The sequence below is a fragment of the Babylonia areolata genome, chromosome 14, assembly GCF_041734735.1.
Source record: "Babylonia areolata isolate BAREFJ2019XMU chromosome 14, ASM4173473v1, whole genome shotgun sequence".
Classification (NCBI taxonomy): domain Eukaryota; kingdom Metazoa; phylum Mollusca; class Gastropoda; order Neogastropoda; family Buccinidae; genus Babylonia; species Babylonia areolata.
In genome coordinates this window covers 19,541,749-19,559,234 of record NC_134889.1, presented here as the reverse complement: position 1 = coordinate 19,559,234, position 17,486 = coordinate 19,541,749, and positions in this window count along the sequence as shown.

Here is a 17,486-nt window from a genome sequence, read left to right as displayed (position 1 = left end):
AGGAAACTTTTTTTCCCTGTTGGGGTGGTAATGCTTTATTTTTCATAATCAAGTCATCATGGATAAAATTTGGAGGTGGTGCAGAATTACTGAACGGTTTGTTCACCAGGAAGCATCAAGGGTTCTAAAGTCATATCAGTGTGAAGAGATCTGGAGTGGAGGGAAAGATCCTCAGTGTTCCTGTGTCGCTGTGTGTGTCACTGTCTGATGCTGTGGAATCGGTTTATCACGCAAAGGTGGTCAGGGATCTGTGAGCAAGGCCGTGGATCTGTGATCATTGCAGCAGCAGCATCCTGTGACTTTGAATTTTACGTTGATTGTCTGGTGACTCTGAATCAGTTGTTGAAAAATGTATCGCAGTCATGTGGACTTATTTTGTTGTTTGTTTTTTTCTTTTGCTTTGAGTATTGTGACTTGTGTGTTTTTTTGTGGGTTTTTTTTTTTTTGCTTTTTTTTGTTGTTGTTGTCTGTGAAGATTCTTGGTTCCTCTTCTGAGACTTTGTTGTTGAAATCCATTTGTAAGAAGATATAGTGGAGGACTGGATTCAGTTGTTTTTTGTTTTTTTTTAATGTTAGGATTGGGGAACTTGTCCTCTTAGAGTGAGTTGGAGAGGGATAGGGGTGGTGAAGAGGAGAGAGAGAGAGAGGGGGGGGAGAGAGAGAGAGAGAGAGAGAGAGAGTTATTTTTCCAAATGCAGAGAGAGAGAGAGAGAGAGAGAGAGAGAGAGAGAGAGTTATTTTTCCAAATGTACAGAGAGAGAGAGAGAGAGAATCACAGAGTGTTATTTTTTTCCAAATGTAGACAAGTTTCCCTTGTCCAGTTAACCACACTGGCTGTCCGGTCTAACATGAATGCAACACTTCATCACTGGTGGATGACTGAATAATAATGATAAATTTGACAGCAGCCTGGTGATTCAGTGACTTGGAGTGGCCTGACCACTCCAGCTGGTTGTTCAGTGTGCTGAAAAGGGGACGTTAGTGGGAGGTAGATAACAAAGGATTATGTCCCTTTAGCAGGCTGCTTTTGGGCGTTTTGTTTCTGAGTCATTCCAGTCTACAGTATTGAAAGTTAGGACAGTACATCCAGTTTGATTGGTAAATAGGAAAATAGGAGGAGTTGTAAAAATTTTTTTATCGCAAAGACAGTCTCCAGTCCTGTGTGAAATTGATGTTTTTAAACCAAGTAACATGAAGTGAATGGGTTGTGTGTTTTGTGAACAAAGAACTTGTGATATTCTCTTCCTCTTGGGTGTACTGTTCGTTTCTGTGAGTGTGTCATCATGATACCCAGAAGTGTCCGTCTTTGACCGATTTTGTCTCATGTTTTCTTTCTTCTTCTTGTTGTTTGACCGATTTTGTCTCATGTTTTCTTTCTTCTTCTTATTGTTTGACCGATTTTGTCTCATGTTTTCTTTCTTCTTCTTGTTGTTTGACCGATTTTGTCTCATGTTTTCTTTCTTCTTCTTATTGTTTTGTTAAGAGTCTGTGCTTTTGTTTAACACTGTGCCCTTTCTGACTCGAGGACATTTGGTTGTGGTCAGTGTGATTATTTTTGCTGAGCCATCGTTGTGTTCTATCCTCATGAATTGTTGGCAGTGAGACTGATTGACCAGAAAAGGGGTGGGGAAGAGGATGAATGATGGTTATCGTTGGAATCGCTCTGGTTTCCTATGTGGGGCTGTCTTTTTGTTAGCAGTGGGAGTGAAGGTATGTTCATTTCTTTCTTTTTTTTAAACAACAGCTGATTTAATGGGTTTCTCCCTTCTGCAAAAACTGATATTTCGTTTTGTGTTATTTTATTATTATTATTATTATTTTTTTTTTTACAGAACTGCATATATACATGAACACACTTACACACATACATGTACACACACAAACACACACAAACACACACACACACACACATGAACACACACGCACATACTGTGCAATGTCAAACAGCAGCAAGCAAGGGCTGCTGTGTCTGCTTAGCCTGTCTCAGTTTTGTAGCTAATGCGGTAATAAGACACCTCCGGCCAGGCACCGCCTGTGCCTTTCAGCGCCCTGAACTGGAGCGTGTGCAAAATGTGTCACTTGGTGCAAGTCGCTGACTTACAGTACAGCACACCAGTTTGGGATTAAGTGTCAATAGAGTATTGAACATGAAGTTGAAACTATACAGGACAGAATTGACTGCTGGAGAGTTCCGTGCTTACATGACTTATAGAGGTGCGTCACATGATCTGTGCTCTCGAAGTTGATTGGCTTTCCGAAATTTTGAGCGACAAAGGCGATCGAAAGAAGCAGAACATGCAAAACAGCAGGCTCCTTTTTTTTTTTTATTTAATTTGTTGCTCTTTTTTGTGTGTACATACTATGACATACTATTCGTTGACCAGAGTTTGGTTGTAGCAATGGAGGCTATCAATTGAAGAGATGGAGGACAGCACATGTTTGCTGCTTTTGTTTATATCGATCACCTTTGGCATGGCTCAGATTTTGAGTATTAGTCAGATGCGTATGCGCAAGATCCAAGATGGCTGTGGAACTCTCCAGTGGTCTATTCTGGAAACTTTGACAGTTAAAACTGGATTTTGTGTATGTGTGTGTGTGTGTGTGTGTGTGTGTGTGTGTGTGTGTGTGTTGTTAGCACTTCCTTGCAGTAGTTACATATATTTGGTATGGTTGTTTCTTTGCAAAGTGCAAAGTTATTGCAAAGGTACCCTCTCCTCCTCACATGAATGCATTCCTTTGTTAAGTAAAGGGCAGCCACCTGACGGTTTGAAGATTTTTCCTTTGTTGGATCATCATAGTTATGTCTTTTTTATGTTTCTCCTGTGAAGTAACACGCTTGTCTAGGATTCTGTGAAACTGAAAGCTGCATGAAATATTAGTGTTGGGTATTTGTTCCTTGTTTGTATAAATGTAAGTGTGTGTGCATGCATAAAAAAGTATGAGCTATTTCTTTGAAGGTATGTTTTTAAGGTCTTGGGTCAGCTAATTGCACATATCTTTGTGATGGATGTCCGAATCTTTCTCCATGTATTGCATTTGATGCTGAAACTTCAAAACCGACATTTTGTTTTATCAGTTTGCCTTATTGTCATGTGGTATCCTGTCTTTTCATTGACTTTATAGTTATTTAATTCACTGTTCTTGTGCTTTCTTCTCAGTGTTCCCTTTTAGAGAAGGAGCCATCAGTTCCACTGTATCTTTGGCAGTGGTATTACGAAGTAAGATCTGAGTAAATAAAAAGATTGAAAGTTAACCAATGAGGGCAGTCAAACCAAATGTTGCCTGTCAGTGAAACAAGGTTAGCAACAGTGCATTTACAGCCAGCAACTTCACGACTGTGAAAGGTTTGAAAACCAACAATTTAGTGGAAAGAGATCACCACAAAAAGCAAACCCCCTCCCCTCCAAAGAAAAATAAACAAGCCCCCCACCCCAACACAACGAGGCCTGCTTTACTGTGTTAGTCATTTTGGGTCTGATGATTTTTGGCAGTGATCACTGTAAAGCATTGCTTGTTGAAGAGAATTTGCCCTTGATTGATAGTTTGAGAGGATAAACTTTGTTCAGAAATCGTAACTCATGGGAATGTGAAAGGTTTTTGTTGAGCACCAGTGAAGTCCTGTGCATTGACATCTGCATTGACAGCTTCTGTGTTTCTGTGTGGGACTTAAGTGTGTGTGACTTTCCTAGAGAGAATCACGGCCACTGCACTGGAAGAACATGAAGGAACAGTCAGCATCAGAGGCAGAACAATCACCAACTTTCATTTTGCTAATGACAGCAGCAGCCTAGCAGGGTAGAAGAGGAGTTAGCTAGACTGGTGGAAATCCCTCTACAGCCTATGGCATGGAGATTAGCACAGAGAAGACTAAACTAATGACCAACAACACCCATGGTGTCAGCACTGACATACTGTCAACGGCAAGAAACTGGAAACAGTCCACAGTTTCAAGTACCTGGGAGCAAAGCCTGTAACACTGGTGTCCAGGATTGCACAGACAACAGCACTGACAAAACTGAAGACCCTCTGGGGCATCGAGAGCATCGCATTCAGCTCAAAGATCAGACTGATGCGCTTCTTAGTCATCTCAGCACTCCAGAGTCCTGTATGTCTGTGATTTCATGGACTTTTACAACTGACACGAAGAGGATACAGGCCACAGAGAGGAAATGTTTCCAAAAACTCCTTCACACCTACAAAGATTACATCACCAGTAAAGAAGTGAGAAACAGTCGGGCAAATCATCAGATCTTATGAAGATGTCCTAACCACAGAGAAGAAATGCAAATTGAAGTGGAATTGGCATTTGTCACATCAGCAGGACCTGCCAAGACTATCCAGCAAGGCACAGTGCAAGAGAGAAGAAGAGGCAGACAGAAAAAGAGATGGGAGCACAGTAACTCAGAATGGAGAGGTCTGAGACTGAGCCACGTCCTGAGAGAAATGACAAACAGGGAGAAATGGAGAGAACTGGTTGCTAGGTCAAAAGTGGTGACCCTATGATCAGGAGACTGGGGTAGAAGAAGAAGGTGAAGACGAAGAAGAAGAAGAAGAAGAAGAAGAAGACTGTACTGCTGCTTTGGCAGCTGTACTGTATTTACTGGGGCAGCACTTTTTGGGTATGTGTGTGTTTTCCATAACCCACTGAAAGCAGATGTGTATTACAGGGTCTTCAGTGTGTGTATTTCTGTTCCTGCATAAAAAATGTGTATACACACAAATGGGGTTTATAGGACTGGCAGATCCTACACCCACTTATCTCAATTAACTGGTTAGGTACCAATTCAAAACACATAGAGAAAAATAGTACCTTTTTATATATATATATATATTTATTGCAATTTCTCAATCTCTCTTTTGTATTCTTTTTCCTCAGTTCTTCAATGGAATGAATTGTCTTTGGTTGTTCATGTTTTTATTCTTGTATGGATACAGTTCATGGTGAATTAAAATGCTTGTTTTCTGATGAAACTGTTGCAAAAATACATCAAGCATAATGTGAGGATGTATGTTATTTATATTTGGATGAAAGGAAAAAAAATTATTGTATTCAAAAGTATTGTTTATTCAAAGATTGAAAATGTTCTTTTATAGCATTCATGGCTTTATGAATGTGCACGCTTTCAGATTATGATTTGAATGCATCCTAATGTTGTTACATCAGCATAATCTCCCATGGTTGTGTATTCATTTGATGTTTTATAGTTGAGCACCAACAGTAACAACAACAACAACAACTTCAACATCCGCAAGAACAATAACAGAAACACCATTTTATTTTAACAATAGCAACAACAATAACAACACACTGTAGCAACAATAATTACAGCAACGATAACATGATGGTCAAGTCACTGTACTTGTAGCCCTGCTCCTGTTGGTGTTTATCCCATGTTAAATCCAGTTGTATGGACATTTCAAAGAATGTCACTCAACAATGTTTAGATTAACAGTCAATAAACAATTTCTTTTTCTTCCGTTTGGTTGTTTCACCCAGACAGAAATCCAAGACTCCATAAAATGTAACCCCCCCACATCTGTTGAGATTAAACAAATTTGTTAACAAACAGGTTGAGATTTTTTCTTTTGTAAGATATTAATAAATTGAAAAAAAGCAACAACACACCACTGTGTACTGTATGTCTACTGATTGCGTAATAAGTTTTTGTTAAATCTAGTCATCCATTTGCTTATGAAGTCATGCCATAGATGAACTCATTTTGCCATGATAGTAGTAATGGATATATATTTGGACTGTTTGTATTTAAAAATTTTTTAACTCATAACTGGTGTTTAGATGATTATTCATTAATATTCAGAATGTATTTTTGTTTTTGAGCATTTGGCTTTTGATTGCATATTTTTGTGTATTTTTTAGTGGTGAAAAATCTGGCAGATTATTTTGCTTTACGCAAAACTGATTTTGATTTTTTTTAAATTTGTATTTTTGTGTATACATATATTTCTTTTTGTCAGCATACTGTTGGTAATAATCTTCAGTCTTGCTATTGATGTAATGTTTTACTTACATGGTTGGTTAACAGGATAATTTAAGGTGTATGAATTCCCCCATGGGAATGCCGGGGGTCTTTCAGTAAAAATAACATCTCCGCCTTCTGGAAATTCTGTGCTAGAAATATCCGCTTTTCTATCACTCTCTTTGTTTCTGCCTTTTTTCTTCCTTCACTGTTGTCTCCTTTTTCTGCCTTCCCAGTCCACTCCCCTTTCTTTTTTCAAGCCAAGCCTTGACACTTGTTTCTCTTTTCCGCACTCTGTGATGTACTGTCTGTGCTGTTTTGCTCTGGTGATTAGGTTGTGAGAATTTAATCACCGGGATGGGCACTAGCTGCCCATTCTGCAGTGTTATTTGCCTATATGGCCTTTTTATGTATTTTTTTGTTTGGCTTTGAACCATTGTTTTTTTTCCTATTTTACGATTTTTTGTAATCTGGGGATGATACATTAAATGGAAGGGCTGGTGTCCTCAGCATGGCCTAGTCTTATTTGCCCTAAGGAGCTAAATGGTTGGGATACTGTGTCATGAACTGTGTTTTGTGGGTTTGTCTTAGTGTTTTCTTGTAGATGTGGCAGTTTTGTGTTGACGCTGTTGAGCATTTGTATGGTTTGACAGTCCTGGTATGGCCCTGTGTGGTTGGCTGGACAATAAGCAACGAGAACAAGAATAAGCTGGATGAATTCCATGCAGTATTGTGATTAGGTAAGGCAAAAATACGCAATGTGTTGCTTTGAGGTGATAGTTCGCGCTAAATCTTTATATTCAGTTTTTATTTTTCTTGTTGTGTGATTCATACTCAGAATAATAGAACTTGGATTTTGTTGTTGTTGTTGTTGTGTGAGTCATACACAGATGTACTTGTTTTTTTCTTTTCTTGTTGTACAAGTCATACTGAATCGTGGTACTCAGTTTTTTGGTTTTTGTGTGAATTATAAACAGATGTTTTGTACACAGTTTCTGTATTTTTGTTAGTATGATTCGTACACAGATGTTAAGTTTCAGATTGCTTTAGTTTTCACACACTTAATTAGTTTGAAATGAACCCTCCTGCGCCCCATTCCAAGCTCCCTACCCTGTTGTGGAAGCCTGAAGCTCTTTCAGTTTGGATAGTATCCCTGCTGTCTAGAAATTTTGTGTTGGAAGTTTAATCTTTTTTTCCCCCGCTCTCTTTACTTCTGGCTTTTTCATTTTTCTTTCTGTGGTTTCTTCTTTTCCTGTTCACTGTCTTGCAGGTCCATTTACCAATACTTTTTATTCATTTGTCTATTTATTTATTAGAGACAACAATGGTGATAAATAAGCGAATAAATGTAAAACATGAAGACACACATTCACACATACACCCACACATGTGTAACAGAAATGCACTAAACATGCAGTTTCACAGATATGAAAGCACAGTCAAATACATATAAACGTACATGAGCTCCAACACACACACACACACACACACACACACACACACACACACATTACCTTGCACCTCCTCTATCCCCCTCCTCCACACACTCATTTCTAGTCTACGTATTGCAGCTTCCATGGCACACACACACACACACACACACACACACACAAACTGTGTCTTCATGTTTTACATTTATTCGCTTATTTATCACCATTGTTGTCTTATTTATTTATTTATTTATTTTTATTATTATTATCATTTTATTAGTATTATTATTATTATTGCTACTACCTTTTTCTATATTATAATTATTATTTATTTATTTATTTATGTCAGCTTATCTATTATTTATTCCCTCGTTTTTTGGTTTTTTTGTTGTTGTTTTTTTCTCAAGGCCTGACTAAGCGCGTTGGGTTATGCTGCTGGTCAGGCATCTGCTTGGCAGATGTGGTGTAGCGTATATGGTTTTGTCCGAACGCAGTGATGCCTCCTTGAGCTACTGAAACTGAAACTGAAACTATTTATTTATTTCAAGAAAGCTTTGAATGTGTTGTGTTGGCATAGAGGTAACATGTCTGCCTAGGAGGCAAGAGAACCTGAGCCACTTGCCTGTGTTTTCTCCCCCTTCAGTAGACCTTTAGTGGTGGTCTGGACACTAGTCATTCGGATGAGATGATAAACCGAGGTCCTGTATGCAGCTTGCACTTAGGGCACGTAAAAGAACGCATGGCAACAAAATGGTTTTCCCTGGCAGAATTCTGTGGGGAAAAAAAATCCACTTTGATAGGAAAACACAAACACTTGCAGGCAGAAAAAGGAGAGGTGGTTCTCTTAATTCCAGCAACATGCTGTCTCTAGGAAGTGCAGCCCAAATTTCATGCAGAGAAATCTGTTGTGACAAGAGTAATGCACTGCTAATAGCAATACAATACAGCACAATACAATACAGCACAATATATTTTGCCCTTCAGGACAATCTTAACATTTATTCATATTTTTTTTATTGTGAGGTGCCTGTTGGGAAGTTTTGGTTTTGTATGATAATTTTGTGTATTATGTTAAGTTATTCTCATGTTCTGATAAGTTTTGTTGTTGTTTTTGTAATCCTCTAGGAAAAAAACAGATTGGTCAGTGTCAGAGACATGTCCTAGTTAGAAGTGCATCATCCTGACTGTACTTGTGTCTAATTTTCTTTTCCTTTTTTTTCTGCCAGTGTTTACACAGTCAGTATTTACACTTTTTCAAGCCATGGTTTGTTCCTCAGTTTTTGACTTGGCTGTAACATAGAAAAACAAATAAATATATGGATTCATATACACAGGTTGTACTCCAGTTTTATTTCTCTCATGTGGTTCATACTCAGATGTTGTACTCGGTTGTTGTTTTACTTGCCCTGTGAGTCGTACACAGATGTTTTGTTTCAGACTGCTTTGGCTTTACCCACGCTTGTTTGAAAGCATCTAAGGTCATATTCAGGCAAATTGAACGTTTGTGAACATTTTACACGTATATAAATCCAAGCAGGTTCATTCCATTTTTACCTTTCCCGGAGCTTTTAAAAAACATGGTATGGGTGAGCGTGCTTGGTTGGATGTTGTATGAATCAGGTGCAGTGGAGTTCTGGTTTAGGATGTTGTGAGTATTGTGTGTAACTGATGATAGTGATGGTCCAGTGTTGTTGTCCTTGGGGCAAGCAGCCAGACTGGTTGCTTTATGAAAGCTTCAGAAGGATATGCTGTGTGTGTTTTTTTAATTTTTTTATTCTTATATATTGTTTATAGCACCTTCAGCAGCATTCATGAACAGCAGCTGCCGCATCCGCTTGTTACCTGTGTCTGGACCTGTGTGTCTAGGGCAGAATTTTTATCCCACCTCTAGGCAGCTGTGCTCCATTTTCGGGGATGATGCATGCTAGGTGTTTAAAGAATTTTTTAAAATTTTTATTTTGATTACCCTCTAAACAGTGACTTGGGTCACACCGTTTTGTAGTGGTACGTGCTACACACACAAGGCTTTGGGTGGTAGGTTTTAAAACATGTTTACTTGGATACATCCCCACACCACACCCACCACCACACACTGCCCAGATTCGAACCCAGGCCTTACACTTGATTTTCTTTGTTTGTTTTTTCAGCATTTGAAGATCACATTTGCTGATCATCCCCTCTTTTTGTTTCAGCATAGAAAAAAATGTTTTTGAAAGAAAGGGGTGAATTGAAAGGACACTTTGAACAGGATGATGATAACACCACAGATTGGATTTCTTTATGTTTTTCTGTGGTTTTTTTGTGTGTGTTTTTTTTCACTGGGAAAGAATTTTGCTGAAACAAGGTTTAGTTTGGTTGAAGAACATACTGGGAAAAATGGATTACAAAAGCAGTTTCCCCCCCCCCCAAAAAAAAAAAAAATTGGGAAACATAACTGTGGTAGTGGTAAAGGTGGTGATGGGTGGGTGGTGGGGGGATGTGGTAAAGGTGGGTAGGGGTGGGTGGTGGGGGGATGTGGTAAAGGTGGTGATGGGTGGGTGGTGGGGGGATGTGGTAAAGGTGGGTAGGGGTGGGGAGGTGGGTACAGACTTAAGAAAGATCACGAAATTACAGACTGACTCGTGTTTTGATTTAACAAAACTCTACCTGTCTGTTGAGCCGAGTTTTTTTTCCCTTTTTTTTTTGTGTGTGTGTGTGTGTTTTGTGTAATGATAATGAGTTTTGTGATCTGTCATGAATGTTCATCAGGTGGGTAAGTGAGTGCATGTACTGGTCATTTTGTTGTGAATTTAGATTGATGTTCATTGTCAGCTCTTGGTGAAAACTCACCCATGGGATCTGTAAATTTTCTCACCAAGTAGGAAACCATTGATCATATTGGTTTATTTCAGCTAATCTGGTATTAAATCCAGTCTTTGTTTTTAGTTTGTTGGAAGGCTGTGTGTGATAGACATCATTATTTTTTAGTGTGATAGACATCATTATTTTTAGGAATTTGTATCAGAACAGAAATCTCCCTGCCATAGTAAATGTAACATTGCATTTCATGCCTACTGTGCATGTATAGTATGTGGAAAAAAGTGATCGTTCTTTGTGATATCGTTACTGTGGTGACATAGTGTGTAAATTTAGCTTTGTTACAATGGTGTGTTCCTTGTTTGTATTTGTTGTTCTCACATATCAGAATATCACACAGCGTTCCATATTGATGTGTGTGGTTTCTGGTTCCTTGTGAATGCAATCAGTTGTTTTAATGTGCGGCAGTATTTTGTTTTAATTCAATTTGAGCGTAATCATTGAGTGTAATTGTCAGTTGCCTGTCTCACTATCAAACTTTTGTACAGGGTTCCATGTTCGTTTGACGATTTGCAAATGATCCCAGTTTGTCTTTTTATCATTATCACTGTGGTAACAGAGCATGCGAGTTCAGTTTTGGTGCAGTCAGTGTATCATGTTTTAGTTAGATGAATCACATAACAAGGTATCGGACAGGGTTTTACACTAGCAGTATTCCTACTTTATAAATTGACTTGTTTGTTGCAGTACTTTGGTAACGTGTGTGTAAAATCAGTTTTGATACAGTCACTGGGTCCTATTTTCAGTTGGTCGTTTGAGATAATGAGGTTTTGGTTTCTCATTCTAAGAAGATGATGATTTATATGGATATAAAACGAAATGAAAGGTACATTCTTTTTTGCCCCAGCTCTTTTGAACAAGAGCAAGAGCTATTACATGTGTGTGAAGAGCGTACATGGACTATTATTTCTAACAAATTGCTTGATCAGTGACTTGCATCTTGATCCAGCAGATGAATTATTTTTTAATCGAATGATTCTTGTTACTGAAGTTTGAATTACTTTTTCTTTAATCCTTTAAGTCACGAGAAGACGTTTCAGTAAAGTTAGTGTTTTCTTCTGGAGTTTCATATACATTTATGTAGGATGATGTATACTTGTGAGCAGACAAACATTTTTATCACGATTTCTGGTTTGTTCGCTTGTTCTCATTTTTGTGTTTGGCATTTGGCATTTCGAGTTCATGTATGTGTCAAGATCAGAGGAAGAAGACAACATTAGATGCTTGCTTCAACTATTCAAAAGCAGAGATTAAAGGTCACTGCTTGCGAAAGGAATAGAAGCATTCAAAATATTCAAAACCACAAAAAATCAAAATGCCATGTGTGGACAGTGTCCTCAGCCCCTCATGTTGTCTCTATTATTAACATGCCAGATATTTTCCATCAAAGGATATACACTTCTTTTTATAAAATTCCATGAAATACAGGGTCTTTTTGTGGAAGAAGCATTTTAGGTGTGTGTGATTGTGCGCTTCTGCACAGTTTCATTTGTTTTTGATTTTGTAGCTTGCACTTTTTTTTTTTTTTTTAAAGCTTTTTATGTATTAATTTTTTTATGGGATATTTTTTTTAAGGCTTTATTATGTGTTGAATATTTTCACAAGAAAACTTTTTAAAGGCATTTTTTATGTGTTAAATTTTAACCAGAAAACATGACTATGAGTGTTGTCGTTTGTGTGTGGATTTGGAAAGCTGTCTGTTGTTGAACCATTCCATCATGTGTTGTGGGTCTGTTGTAGGTATGGCTGTGTCGTTGAATGTGTGCATGGTCCATGTTTTATGGCGCCATGAACTCTGCCAGTGGAGGTACGAGTGTCTATTTGTCTTATCACTGTGACGGTAAGGGTGACGTTGATTTTGGATTGTTAAAAAAGAGTTGTTTACCAGAATTTGTTTATTTTTACTAAGTGCATGTCTGTCTTATGATGACGGTACCAGTGAAGTTAATTTAGCTTTTAGAAAGAAGTGTTTACTGGAATTATATATAGTTATATTAGGTATAGAGAACAATTAATCTGACAATTCAGAGAACCATTTATCTGACAAAAAGTCAGCATTGGAATAAACTGTGCGTTTGTTTTTTTTTCAACAAAATGGCTGTGACAGACAGCAACCAGCATGCATATCAGCACCTATGGAACTCAGATTTGAACAGATTCTTTATTTCTGTAAGTCTTATTCATATGTATTGATTAAAATTCAAGAAAATAGTTGTGACAAATAGCAACTAGCATGCATATCTGCATCTACAGAACTCAGATTTGAAGACATTCTTTATTTTTATGTTTTATTCATATGTAATGATAAAAAAACAAACAACAACAACTAAAACCCCACATCCTTCCTTCAGATTTTACTCTCCAGAATGTGAGAGATGAAAGTCAGGCATTTTGTCACAATCCATCAAGGTTGAAGACCTAGAACCAACATATCATGCACATGTCACATGTGTGAACGCCAAGGAGAAGAGTCACAGTCAGGCAGTCAGGTGTTTCTTAAGTTGGTGGCAGGTGAGAAGCCAGGTAGACTTCATAAACACTTGGATCTGGTTCTGTATTGGGGCATCGCAGGAGCCACAGTTGGCTTTTATCACCATGGAAATCGGGGGCTGCAAAGTGCAGATTAGTCTGAGAGACGCTTTGTGACCCTCTGTGTGAAGGTGCTGACTGAGGAGGCTGTCATAATGTTTTATTGAAGTTTTTTCCTTTCCAGTGCAGGTCAGGGCCATCACTAATGTTTGGTTTCTTTTCCTTGTGGTTTTCGTGACAAATCTTTGACTGTCGTGTTTGCATTCCTTGAGAACTGGTTGTGAACCCTGTATGGTTTCTGTGGTCGTCTGTATGAAACCACCATTGTGGATGATGAGTTGGTGGTGTGTTGGAGGGACCGTTCATTTTGAATTGACTGTGGTTGTTGAAGTTCCGATTGTGTAGCCTCTGTCTAAGTGGTGTGTTTGTTTGCTTGTTTGTTGAAAATATTTATTTTTTGACATATATGGACCTGCATATCTGCACACATTCATTGTTCATTGTTGACACAGGCACAGTGAACTGAATTTGTGCAAGTGATGAGATTTGTGATTAAAAAGAAAGTGTAAAAAAGATTTTTATCAAGTTGTGTGCACTAGTAACTTGTGAGCGTTAGTCGCCATGATTTTTACATGGATTGTATGTAGACTTGGCTGTGTCATTTTTCAGAGAGAGTATTGAAAAAAAAAGATTTACTGTTAGTTCATTTGAAAAGTATGGTGCAGTAGGCTGTATTTATGCTGCATTTACACATTTTTAGTGGATGAAAGAAATGACAGACGTTAATCCTCCCACCGCTAATCACACTGTCACACTTGCCTATCACCAGCCTTTCATGTGGCTCTTATTTTCATTTCATGATTTTGTTTCGTTCATTCATGGACTTTGAAAAGCAGTTACCTTTAATTAAGTAGAAAACACAGATTCCAGATGTTTTATGTATATGTTAACATTGGAATAACGATTATGTTACATAGTTCCCAAAATTTTTGTGTGGCAATTGTGCCTGCAGTCACTGCAAGGGAAGAACTCTCCGTCAAATAACTTTGAGGAAAGTCACAGGAACCCTTAACTCATTCAGCCCTATGCCTGAGCATTGTCCTGGCATCAAATTTTGTTTCATTAACAAGTACATCTTTCTACATGTTATATATAAACCACAAGCAAAGGGAACCAACTTCTACAGTATTTCCAGCTGTGTCCCCATGTGTCCAATCTGGAGGAAAAGCTGGTCAATAGGGAAGCTTTTGTGGTGGACGTTTTGTCGCTTGCAGAGCAAGAAATAGGTTGTAGGACATCTTAGGCAGCCCGCCACCGCAACTAAATTGTCTGAGTTTGCACTGCCTTTGTTCGGACAACTTTTCGGCACAGTTTATAAATGGATCAGTTTGAGAACGTTACGGCAGAGATGTGACAAGAAACACGCTTAAAGTAAACATAAGAAGACTAAAGCAAATTATAGATGTAATTATAAAAGCAACTATATCTTGTAAACTTGCAAAAATAGTCACAGAAATTTTAGCCTTTGAGTAACCCGGAAAAAAAGAGGAAATAATGATGCACATGCGCTCGCAGTTCTCGCTAAATATCTCTGGGGAACCTCCACAAAAATCAGATGAAAGTCGGTCTACAAACCCTCCCTTATTTCAACATATTTTCTTTGTTTTTCCACACCAATATGGCAGGGGAGGGAACCTGCTGAGGCTGTAGACTCCTTCGGGTTGAATGGGTTAAGAGTTCTGTGGAGTCATTGTTTTGTGAACATTACTCTCCCTCTCTCTCCAGGGATTTATGTCACTTTGACTGGGCGATGGAGAGCCTGGACCACAATGCTGATGAAAACACAGTTCAAACATGTTTCTCTTCTATGTCTGTCTGCAAAGTGAAAAGGTTTTGATAGGATATCACGGCTTAGAGATGGTACATCATCAGCCATATTGGTGGTGAAGGATCATTCATGATAGCAGTGTGAAGTTGTATGTTCCTTGTGCTTTGAAAAAACTCACCCACTGAACTGAATGTTGATAGCAATGAATAGTGCATTGGAAAACATGTCATGGTAATCCCAGGTAGATATGTCGTGAGAAAACAAACGACCTAAGTCAGGAGCTGGGCAAAACTAGTATAAGAAGAGCAGATGTCATCCGTGCACACATCCAGTGTAGTAGCCAGTTTTCTGAACAATCTGGATTCACCACCTGATAAAATAGATAAAGTTATACAATTTGGAAAGTGGGGCGGGAGGGGGGTGGGGGGGGGGAGATGGTGGAGGTGTTTTGGAAAGGAGATAAATGGGTGTGGCAGTGGGATTGGAAGGAATGTACAATCAATCTCAGGTGAAAAAAAGAAAGAAAAAACAAAGAATCATTCCTATCTCTGATTGTTGTTTTTGACAAAGTTTATGTTCTGTATATGTATGTACGCACACAAATGTTCATTGTGACGTCATTCCTATGGATGCAACTATTGTAACACCGCTTGCTGGTTTCGTCCTTTGTTGTCAACAGTTCATTGTGAAGAACCGGCCTGGGTTGTTTTTGTGTGTGCACTTCAGCGGTATGGGTTTTATTTGTTTGTTTATATCTCACTTGACTTCACATGTGGTTTCTTGTTTTGCTTTAATTGAATACAGAATGTGGACTTGTCAGATCTGTTATTTGTTGTTGGAGGCAATATTGTTTCAGCACAATCCTTTTTGGTTTGTGTGGTTTTGTTTGGAAAGCATGGTGTTGGTGTGTGAGCGCGCACGCACAAACGTGTGAGTGAGTGTGTGAGTGTGTGTGTGTGTGTGCTTGAGAGAGAAGCCACTGTTTGGAGAATGAAATTAGCAGGCTGCGTAATGATTATCACCAGCTTAAAGTGTTGACATACATCTACAGGAACATTGAAGAAGCGCATGCACACACACACACACACAGACCAATATTCATGACAGATATCACTTTTGCTGTTCATTCACAATGCTTAATAAAGAAACCAACATTTGACATATACTGGGTAGCATTTGGCATGATAAAATGACACAGTATATAGACTGATGTTTGATAGACTCTACAGTGTAGTGAGGTGGTCTCTTGAGACGAATACTGGAGAATTCAACCATAAGCAACATCTGGAATGTTGAACACCAGAGAGATTCACAGCCACAAACATCCATCAATGTTCAGGTCATTACCTGGTAAACAATGGCAGTGGAAAATATTTGTTGTTGTTCAATCTCCAAAACGTTAACATGAATTTTATCTACAGCAGACAGCCCTGGTAGGGAAAACAGACATGACCACTTGATATAAATAATGATAATCATAATAAATGTAGTTATATAGTGTTGAATCCTGTGCAAAGAGAAATGAATGATTTCACACAAGAGGCTTCCTGGGGCTGTTTTGCTGGGGGTGATCAGTGAGGATAAGCTCTCACTGCTGTATAAAATGCTGCTAAGGCGTGCATGCGTCTCAAACAGCCTCTATCAGCCACAGCCCAGCTCTTGGCTTTCATGTGGCAGAGCCATCTCCACTGAAAAGGGGTGAAGGTGAGTGACTGGTGCCCTGAAACCAGTCTCCATGGGTTGATGGTGCTTGTCAGCCTTAGGATGCAGTCCATTTAGGGGAAGGTAAACCCTGATTCCAATCCTCCGCTGCCTTGTAGCTATGCCCTCTTAAGAGAAAGGCTCTGGAAGTCATCCTTGAGGAAAAACATGGGCAGGTGATGCTCTTCAGTCTTGGCTGGCAGATCACTTATGAGAGGGAAATTTGGACCAAAAAAAAAATTTTTTTTTCGAAGATGTATGTACTGGGCCCCTGTGGTGCATAACGGCGGTACACACACAACTATGTGTTATGGACGGACAACCTCACATCTTTTCAAGATGTTGCTCTACCTGTGGAGTTCCACTGGGCTTGTAGACCCAGAAGCTCTACAGCTGTGTCAAGGACCTGCAGCATACAATTGCCTTAATCATGGAGACTGGGGTGTTCATCTAACGAATGAGAAAAAGATGAAGAAGAAAGAAGAGGATTTCACACAAGACATTCACATGCATGCATTAACTGAATCAAAGGGATAATGGGCACAATAGGCGAGTGCTTAAACCGTTGGAGTTTCAATCTGAGAGTCCCGGGTTCAAATCTCGGTAACGGCACCTGGTGGGTAAAGTGGAGATTTTCCTGATCTCACAGGTCAACATGTGCAGACCTGCTTGTGCCTGAACCCCCTTCGTGAGTATATGCAAGCAGAAGATCAAATATGCATGTTAAAGATCCTGAAATCCATGTCAGCGTCCAGTGGGTTATGGAAACAAGAACATACCCAGCATGCATGCCCCCAAAATCTGAGTATGGCTGTGTACATGGCGGGGTAAAAACGGTCATACACATAAAAGCCCACTCATGTACATACGAGTGAACGTAGGAGTTGCAGCTCATGAACAAAGAAGAAGAAGAAGAAGAAGAAGAAGAAACAAACTTATAAATACAAGAAGCTAAATAAACTGTAAACAGAATATAAGTTTACCACGGACACACCGACACACACACACAGACAACCAAAACGCAGGGTTATAACGTAGGCTCACATTGTTAACACATGAGCAAAAAAAGATGGAGTGGTGTGTGTGTGTGTGGGGGGGGGGGGGGGCGTATTTAGGAAAGAGGTATGTTCTGGGGCCAGACTTGAAAGAGCTGAGTTAGAGATT